Genomic DNA, 6,000 nt, shown 5'->3' with positions numbered 1-6,000 from the left:
TGTACGAGATTGAATCTTGTTTATGCATTGTGTACTAATGTTATGAATGTATGTGGTGAGTGCAGGTTGTTCGAATCACGGGCAGTTATCACGAGGAATAGAGATCAAAGATCGAGTCACAAGATAGATTGTACGGGAATAATTGAGTATGTACTTTAGTAAACAGGACTTATACTTTATTTTTGTAAAAGATACATATTAAAACGAACATTCAAGTAAGTCAAGACGTTTGTAATGAAAGAAATTTTATGGCACGAATTTCCGCTGCGACTTTTTGTCAAATACGTATTAGGGCCTTACAGTGTCACATCTGGAACTTAGGTTCAGTATTTGGAGGATTGGAGGCCTTTCAATTGGGGTTGTTTAATGTAATACTACATAAATGGGCCTTGCATAAAGAAAATATATCAGAAATTTGGAGGCCTTTCAATTTTGGTGGCCCTAGGCCGTCTTAAGCCTATTGAGCCGGCCCTGTGTAGTTGTGTTGTTGCGTACTTGTGTTGAAGAGTTGTAATCAATAGAAACTTTCGATTTAGTTATCAATTTTATATATTGGATTAAATGTGGTTTGTTATTTTTAATTACGCCCTCCTATGTAACACATTTGAGCCAGCCCTGTGTAGTTGTGTTGCTGTGTACTTATGATGAAAGAGTTGTAATAAATAGAATCCTTTGATTTAGTTATCAATTTTATATATTAGATTAAATGTGGTTTGTTTTTTAATTACGCCCTCCTATGTAACACATTGCGCTGTCTACGTTACGCTACACCACGCATCACATGTGGTTCATTTTATGCTCTACACTGCGCGCAAGAAACCCAAGCGCAAAGTGGCATATTGTGTTTCTTGAATAAGAAGCATAAAGTGGTGTGCAACGTACCTGACAAGAACCCTAGTCGTGCAAGGTAGCAGTTGATCACATATTTGATCTTGTTTTACGTGAAAATTCTATCTTTTTCATTGGAAACTCTTTATAATGGGTCCATGTCATCATTTTGTAAATAAAGCCTTAAAGTCATACAACTTTTTACATAAATCTTACCTTAAACCTGTGTGTACAAAACACGATTCAAGTCCTTTGTAACTTGGTGAAACGAGTTGTTTCAACTTCTGAAAGGTAAAACCGACTTGGAATTATGAATCCTCAATGCGAACCGAGAAACTCATGATTTTTAAGGCTCGTTCCTACATTTTCCATTTCTGGTATTTCTCTCTAGAGTTTGAAGAATGGCGGAGAGTGTGTAACATCCCAAATTTTACCTTTTTAACGAAACGGATAAAAGTATTATCCATATTTTCATTAAATGGAATGGTTAACGAATTTTGGAGTATGATGGGAGTCAACGGTTTCAAAGGGGCCAGTGTGTCGTTTTAAGTTACTTTCGAGGCAAAACACATGAAACGGAAAACAAGGGACCCAGGCGTAACATGTAGTGGTTTAAAACCCACCTAAAGGAGAACCCTAGGTCATTAATCGACCTAGGGGTCTTTGCGACCAGGAGAATGACAGGAGAGAGAGAGAGAAGGCGGCGACAAAGGTGGTTTGACGGTGGTTTCCATGGAGCGGTTTCATTTGCGAATAAGGTAATCCCTACTCACATTTAAAGGTGTTTTTTAGATTGTTCGTAGGTATATGGTTCGGGTCGGTGATGCTCTTGGCCAATGGATGGGATTACTCATGATTATGGTGAAAGCCATTTGTATTATTTTGATTTATAATAGTTTTAGATTTTAAAACAAGAGTAAACTACAAAATCATCCTTTATGTTAACACGAGACTGCAAATTATATCATTTATCTTCAAAAGGTACAAAAAACGTACCCGATGTTTGCAAACCCTTGCACTTACGTCCATTGACCCTAGCTCAATTAGATTTAATCAAGGGTAGTTTAGTCTTTTTACCGGTTTATTTTAATAAATTATGTTAAACATAAACCAAAAATGAATTAAAAAAAATACTATATATATTCAGTATTCTTTCTCACATATCTAACCCACCATCTCCAACTACTTCCATCACCACCTCCTACCTGCAACATTCCCCACAACCCATCGCAATAACCTGCAACACACAACCACAACCCTCCGCCAATCTCCACCAATTGATAACCCCCCCCCCCCCAAACCACAACCCTCCGTCGTACATCTCCTCCATCATCAACTCCACCGTTACCCTAACTCACAACAAGCGATGTAACCACCTTACACCCACCATCAACCTATGATTAAACCTTTCCCCACTGACCACAAAATCCTAGTTAAACCCAAAACGAAACTCATCCTCTAGTGGATCAGAACTTAGCAAAAAGAGTGTTTAAAAACTAAAAACCCTGGTTTAAGGGAGGATTGTAGATCTAAAAAACCTAGTTCAGTGGAGGATTGCAGATCTAAAAATCCTGGTTCAGGCGAACATCACTTTTTTTCAGATCTATAAACCGTCGCCAAAGGTGTTAGGTGGTTTGGGGTGGCTGGCGGCGGTGACATGTTGTTCGGGGTGGGTGTGGCAGTGGTAAGTGGTGTGGGGTGTGTGGTGGTGGTGGTGGTGGCAGGTGGGATGTGACAGGTTGTGCGGGGTGGGTGGTGTTGGTGGTAGGTGGTGTGGGGTGTGTGGTGGTGGTGGTGGTGATGACAGGTGGTGGTGTGGCTGGTGAGTGGATCAGATAGAGAGAGTGGTAGAGAGGGAAAGGGGTGAGATAGAGGATTTATGTGTAATATATTTATATATATATAATTTTATTTTAAACAAAATTATTTTTATGATTATGATAATTTATTTTAGTATTTAAGGTAAAATGACCAAAATACCCTCATGTGGGGTCCATTTGTTTAGATTTAACCATGAAATCTAACTGAGTTAGGGTCAAAGTACGTAATGTGCAAGGGTTTGCAAACATCAAGTACGTTTTTTTGTACTTTTTGGCTCGTTTAAGTAATATTAAAGCGAGCTCAATTCGAGCTTTTAGCTTGTTTGAGGTAGTTCTTAAATACTCGAGCCGAGCTCGAGCATTGGATTTTACTCGCGAGCCGAGCTTAAGCTCAAATAAGTAGGCTTGTACGTGGCAAGCCGAAGACCTGGGCGTTTTCACGGTTAAACCAATTTGGAAATTCATCCCAGATTACAATACGGTTCCTTGTGATAATGTTTTTGAATGGAACAAGTGGACCCTGCAGAACGTAAACATCTTCGGTTGGAGGATGATCCTGGATCAACTACCCACGAGATTGGCATCGGAGAAGCGACACATCACAATGCCTTCCGTTCTCTGACCGTTTTGGTACGAATCGGATGAGACAATTGAACATTAGTTCACATCTTGTTTCATTTGCTGCATTGTTTAGCAGATGATCTCGTCTTGAATCTCGATACCACCTATCTATGCATACTTAGTAAAAGATATTCTTGGGCTGCACAAATCTATAAGTGGGACTGAAGCGAATAAGAAGCTTGTTCATGACAAAGCTTGTGTTAATATAATGCTCGGGCATTTGGAAACATCAAAATAAGGTTGTCTTCTCGGGTAGAATGATTGATATGACAAAGCTCATGGCGGATATAATGGCTACTAGCTTTCTTTGGATTAAAAATAGAGCTAATCTGTTTTCCTTAGAATGGGCAAATTGGTTAGCTTTCGATTTTCTTTGAGTTGTACATGTTTCTTGTTGTATAGTGCTTTTCTTCTAATAAAAACTCGTCGTTCAAATAAAATTGCATTGCCTAATTCATTTGGGCAAGGTAGCATCAATAGAAAAAAGCTTATTTGCTGCCAGTTTGCCTTTGTCTATTATTGGCCCCGTCCATGTAACAATTTGCTAAATCTTGCGAACACGGGATTCACGTGGTTCAGTCTAAACTGACCTACGTCCACGGGTGACAACAAGGATATTTTTATTGTAACATTCGTCAAAATGGGCTCCCAAAATCCGACCCGTTTTGAAAATTTCCAAGTTTTGTTTTTCTATAGCCATTTCGATCAGTATTGTCATATCTTACTCTCTACGCATGTACACACACACACACACATATATATATATATATGTAGCTAAATAGGGGATGGATCATGAGAAAACTAGTTTAAATGAGAAAACCAAAAAACTAACTAAAAAAGCCTAAAAAACATACCAATTTTTTTTTAAATTTTTATTAAAAAATCGCAAGTTTTTATGCATGGAAAAAATTTTCAAAAAAAAAACATTTTTTTTGTTGTATTGCACATGTGCACTATTACGGATATAATGCACATGTGTAGTACATATATAATGCACATGTGTAGTTCAACAATTTTTTTTTTGAAATTTTTTTTTGATATATAAAAACTAGCGATTTTTTATTAAAAATTGTAAAAAAAAAATTGGTATGTTTTTTAGCTTTTTTTTTTTAAGTTTTTTAGTTAGTTTTCTAGTTTTCTCATTTATATGGGGTTTTCTTATGATCCTCTCCCTATATATATATATATAAACAAAATTTAAGACATAAATACCCATCATGTACACATATATATAGATCAAAATATATGTATACACCCTCTTTCATATAAAAGTTCCTTGTAACTATACATTATTTCTTTTAGGTAATATAACAAAACAAAGTTAAGGGGGCCTTTGTGCAAAATTTTAGTTGGTATTCAAATTTGTCTTGTTCAAAATCATCGTTTTGGCTTTATAAACATTAGGCGTTTCATCTTTGGCTTTGGTGTCTGTTTTTCCGGGTAATAACAAGAAGAGTACCCATGGCAATATAGTCTAGTGGTATTTTGGTGATGGAATAAGACTTATGACCATTAGATCATGGGTTCGATTCCTACAAAGGGGGTTTTTCCCAGATTTATTGGGTTTCCTCCTGAATTGGTGTATAGGCATTATTGCCTAGTGGAGATGGATATGATCGGGTGGTTCTGCTGGTAGCACGATGATACTCCAGTGGTCCGTCAGTGATCCAAATTTACCGTTCACAAAAAAAAAAAAAAATAACAAGAAGAGTAAATTGCCATTTTAGTCCCTGACGTTTGACCAAAAATGCCAATTTAGTTCAAATAGTTTTTTTCCGGCCATTTTAGTCCAAATAGTTTTTCTTTCTGTCGTTTTAGTCCCTGACTATTGTCACTTTTTGCAATTTTCATCCAACCCACTAATTCCATTCAAAAAATTCAGTTAACTTAGGGACATTTTGGTCAAACCACATATTTTTTTTGAAGGTGCGATGGTATGAGGACGGTGATGTGCCGATTTACAGTGAAAATGGTGGTGGTTGCTGGTTTACGATGATGGCGGTGGTGTTGGTTGATGACGTGGATGGCGGAAAAGTGGCTGGTGGTGGTGAAAATGGTGGGTGGTGATGGTGTTGAGGTGGGTGGGTAGGGTGGCGACGGTGCAGGCAGGTGGTGGCGATGATAGAAGGCAGTGGCGGATCCAGAATTTTTTTCACCGGTTTCTTTTGGTAGATTCTTACAAATTCTCATTAATTTTTTCCAAATCATACAAGGTTTTCACTAATTTTTTCAACTTTTTCTAAACAGAGGGGGTTCATGGGAACCCCCTGGATCCGCCCCTAATAGAGGGTTGTGATGGGGTGGGTGGTGGGAGGTGGTGGTGGATGAAAATGACAAAAGTCAGGGAATAAAACGGCAGAAAGAAAAACTATTTGAACTAACATGGCAGGAAAAATACTATTTGGATTAAAGTGGCAAATTTGGTCAAATCTCAGGGACTAAAATGACAATTAACTCTAGGGGTGCTAAACGGGTCGTGTTCGCGGGTTGGCGGGTTCAACCCGACCCGAACCCGAAAATTTTACATGAACCCGAACCTGACCCGAACCCGAACATGGCCCGAAGTTTCATGGGTTGACCCGAATACGACCCGTTTAACCCGAATTTTTTAATTTTTTTTCTGAAATTTATATGTTAAATTTACAATTTACTTAAAAACACAAATGTATATAATAATATCATATTTAAATTATAAAATTTATGTTAATTTCTCTTTTTAAGTTATAATCGT

The sequence above is a fragment of the Helianthus annuus genome, chromosome 16 (genome assembly GCF_002127325.2).
Source record: "Helianthus annuus cultivar XRQ/B chromosome 16, HanXRQr2.0-SUNRISE, whole genome shotgun sequence".
Taxonomy (NCBI): domain Eukaryota; kingdom Viridiplantae; phylum Streptophyta; class Magnoliopsida; order Asterales; family Asteraceae; genus Helianthus; species Helianthus annuus.
This window is presented reverse-complemented; position numbering follows the sequence as displayed.